Source organism: Chlorocebus sabaeus, chromosome 24, assembly GCF_047675955.1.
Source record: "Chlorocebus sabaeus isolate Y175 chromosome 24, mChlSab1.0.hap1, whole genome shotgun sequence".
Taxonomy (NCBI): Eukaryota; Metazoa; Chordata; class Mammalia; order Primates; family Cercopithecidae; genus Chlorocebus; species Chlorocebus sabaeus.
In genome coordinates, this window is record NC_132927.1 from 877614 (window position 1) to 882184 (window position 4571).

The 4571-nt window shown below is 34.3% G+C and overlaps 1 pseudogene; it reads right to left on the reverse strand.

Moving 5' to 3' along the window:
• Positions 1-1520: 1520 nt before the first annotated feature.
• On the reverse strand, positions 1521-1614 carry LOC119619614 (U6 spliceosomal RNA; annotated as a pseudogene).
• Positions 1615-4571: the final 2957 nt, after the last annotated feature.

A 4571-nucleotide genomic window follows, 5' to 3' on the forward strand; every position in this document is an offset into this window, starting at 1 on the left:
GATGGAATATATTAAAGAACCTAAAGACTCCACCAAAAATCTGCTAGAATGGAGAAACAAATTCAGTAAAGTTGCAGGCTATGAAATCAACATACAAAAATCACTAGTGTTTCTATACACCAATAACAAAATAGCTGAAAAAGGAATCAAGAAAGCAATCCATTTATAATAGCTATCCAAAAAACAAACAAACAAAACAACAACAACAACAACAACAAACAACTTGGTATAAATTTAAGCAAGGAAATGAAGGATCTTTACAATGAAAACAACACAACACTGGTGATGAGTTTCTTGTAGGCAGTATAGAATAGGATCTCTCTCTCTCTCTCGTTTTTTTCTTTTTCCTTTTGAGACAGAGTCTTACTCTGTCACCCAGGCTGAAGGGCAGTGGTGTAATGTCGGATCACTGCAACCTCCGCCTCCTGAGTTCAACGGATTCTCATACCTCAGCCACCAGAATAGCTGGGATTACAGCTGCATACCACCATGCCTGGCTAATTTTCATATTTTTAATAGAGACAGGGTTTTGCCATGTTGGCCAGGCTGGTCTTGAACTCCTGACCTCATGTGATCCACCTGCCATGGCCTCTCAAAGTGCTGGGATTACAGGTGTGAGCCATTGTGCCCAGCCTGGATCTCTTTTTAAAATCTGTTCAGCTAGTCTATATACTTTAATTGAGGGAATTTAAAACATTTACATTCAAAGTTGTTATTGATAGATGAGAACTTACTGTGATCTTTAAAAAATTGTCTTCTGATTGTTTTGTATATCCTTTGTTCTTTTATTACTCTCTAATTATTTATATTTGCAGTTTGGTGGTCTCCTATAGACATAACATTTGATTCCTTTCTCTTTCTCTTTTGTGTATCTGCTCTATTAGTGACTTTTACACTTTCACGTGTTTTCATTTTGGTATATATTATTCTTTTGTTTCCAGATACAGGCCTCCCTCGAGCATTTTTTTGTAGAGCCAGTCTAGTGGTGACAAATTCTCCCAGTTTGTATTTGTCTGGGAAAGATTTTATTTCTCCTTCATTTCGGAAGAAAGCTTTTCTGGGTATGGTACTCTTGATGGAATTTCTTTTTCTTTTCTTCAGTACTTTGAATATATCATCCTATTTTCTCCTGGCCTGTAAAGTTTCTGCTGAAAAGTTCACTGTTAGACTGATGGAGATTCCCTTATACATGACTTGATGATTTCGCCTTCCTGTTTTTAGAATTCTCTCTTTGATTTTGACTTTTGAAAGTTTAATAATTTGCCTCAAACATATATGTTTGGATTGAATATATTTGGGAATCTTGAGCCTCATATATTTGGATGTGTATATTTCTTCTAAGACTTAGGAAGTTTCAGCTATTATTTCATTTAATATATTTCTACACCTTTTGCCATCTCTTGTCTAATTCCCACAATGCAAATATTTTTTCTCTTAATGGTATCCTAGATATCACATGGGTTTTTTTTCATTCATTTTAACTTTAATTTTGTCTGACTGGGTTATTTCAAAAGACCCTTAAAAATATGAAACACTTCATGAGTTTGCATGTCAACATTGTGCAGGTGCCATTTATTGTTCCAATTTTAGTATAGGTACTGCTGAAGTGGGCACTGTATTTTTATGTAACCACTAAATTAATATAAACAGGGTGTATAACTTTCATATAGTGGAAGGGAGGAAAGGAAAGGTAAAAAGTAACATGTCTGAGAAAAGGCAAGAGAGAAGAGAATGAAAGAGAGAAAGAAAAAAAAATAAATTATCAAGCCATTAAGAGTCATGGAGGACTTTAAATGCATATCATTACATGAAAAAGCCAATCTGAAAAGCCCACATACTATATTATTCCAACTATATGACATTCTGGAAAAGGTGAAAGTATGGAAACTGTAAAATGTTCAGTGGTTGCCAGGGGTTGTGAGTGGGGAGAGATAAATAGTTGGATCACAGAGAACTTTTACGGCATTGAAACTGTTCAGTATGATACTGTTAGTGATGAATGCACATCATTATACATTTGTGCAAACCCATAGAATGTATAACACCAGGAGTGAACTCTAATGTAAACTATGGATTTTGAGTGATTATGTGCTGCCAATGTAGGCTCATCAATTGTAGCAAACATATTACTCAGAAGGAGAATGTTGATAATGAGGGAGGCTATGCGTGTGTGGAGTCAGCGGGTATATGAGAAACCTGTGCGTCATCCTCTCAGTTTTTCTGTGAACCTAAATCTACTCTAAGAAAGTCTTAAAACAGCAACAACCATCTCATCCCCAATAGAATAGTTGAGGCAGATATGAAGTATACATTAAGTGTAGATGTAAAAGCAAATATACCAGGCTTGGTGTGGTGGCTTACAGACGTAATCCTAGCTCTTGGGGAGGCTGAGGTGGGAGGATCACTTGTGGCCAGGAGTTTGAGACCAGCTTGGCAACGTAGCAAGACTCTGTCTCTACAAAAAACAAGCAAACAAACAATAACAACAAAAAATTAGCCAGGCATGGTGACACATATCTGTAGTCCTGTTTACTAGGGGGACTGAGATGGGAGGATTACTTAAGCTCAGGGATTTAAGGTTGCAGTGGGCTATGATCATGCTACTGCACCCCACCTGGGTGACAGAGTAAGACCCTTTCTCAAACAAACAAAAACAAACAAATAAAAAAAAAAAACACCAAATATATTAATAGCTATATTAAATGTAAACATTCTAGATGCTCGAGTTAAGAGTCAAAGAATATCAGACAAGTTATAAAAACAAAACATAAATATGTGTGCAGTGCAGCAGATTTTTAAAAACTGAAAGTAAAAGAAAGGAAGCATATTTGCTATATTTATAGTAACCAAAAGAAAACCATCATAGGTGCATTAATACCAGATAAAATTGACAAACAAAAATTGAAAGAACTCCGAGAATAAATACATCCATCAGTATTTCAGGAATTGGCACAATAAAGATGATTTAAACAGGTCATTTAATAAACTAAACCCATCTGTTGATTTGGGGTGGAGAGTTCTATAGATGTCTATTAGGTCTGCTTGCTGCAGAGATGAGTTCAATTCCTGAATATCCTTGTTAACTTTCTGTCTCGTTGATCTGTCTAATGTTGACAGTGGAGTGTTGAAGTCTCCCATTATTATTGTATGGGAGTCTAAGTCTCTTTGTAAGTCTCTAAGGACTTGCTTTATGAATCTGGGTGCTCCTGTATTGGGTGCATATATATTTAGGATAGTTAGCTCTTCCTGTTGAATTGATCCCTTTACCATTATGTAATGGCCTTCTTTGTCTCTTTTGATCTTTGATGGTTTAAAGTCTGTTTTATCAGAGACTAGTATTGCAACCCCTGCTTTTTTTTGTTCTCCATTTGCTTGGTAAATCTTCCTCCATCCCTTTATTTTGAGCCTATGTGTGTCTCTGTGTGTGAGATGGGTCTCCTGAACCTGCACGTTATGCACATGTACCCTAGAACTCAAAGTATAATAATAAAAAAAAATAAAAATAAACTAAACCTAAGTTCTATAACACTGTGCCCACCCACTGCAGAATATATATTTTTGTAAGTTCGCAAAAAACTTTGCCAAAATCAATCACTTACTGGGCTGTAAAGCAACTCTTGAGAAATTTCAAAGATGTATTTTTTTTTCAAATATTGTCTAGTCGCAACATAATCAAACAAGAAATCAATAAAATAACTATAAAAAACTCAACAATATTAGAAAAAGAGAAATAAACTTTTAAATAATGCATAAGTCCAAATAAAATTTATTAAAAATGAAAAGTTTAGAACTAAATACTAACAATAATAGCACTTATTAAAATTGTGGAATGCAGCAATAGCAGGTAGAGGATATTTTTTAATCTTAAAACTCTTAAATCACAACAAACTGAAATTATTGAACTGATCACTTATCTCAGGGAGTTAGAGATTAATAAGTGAGATAAACTCAATGAAGTAGGAGGAAGAAATAATAAGAGACAACAGAAGTTAATAAAATAATAGGCAAACATACAATAGAGGGATTTAATACAGCAGAGATTAACTATTTGAAAAGACTAATAAAGTTAACAAATCTTTGGAGAAACTAACAAAAAACAGAGAAGGCGCAAGTGTTTAATATCAGGAACTCAGAATAGAATACTTTTACAAATGCTGTGGACCATTAAAAGATAAGCCAAGAATATTATAGAAACATTTGTGCTAATAAATTTGAAATTTTAGACAAAATAGAAATATCATCACCTAACATGGACTTAAAAAGAATTTGCAAAGTTGAGTAATACTAGAACAATCCAAGAAATTGTGCCAGTAGTCAAAAATTTTTCTACATAGAGAACTGACCTAGATGACTTTACTGTTAGTTTCTACTGAAACTGAAGAAAGAAAGATTTTTATTATTCTAAAAACTTTTCCAAAGAGATAAAGGAAAGGAACAGTAGCCATCTCAATTTATAAGGTTGGCACCACCTTGATACAAAGAACAGAATAAGGAAGGAAATGTAAAGGTCAATCTCATTCTTGATTCACTGAATCAAAGCCCTACACAAAGTATTAACTCTCAACATTAGT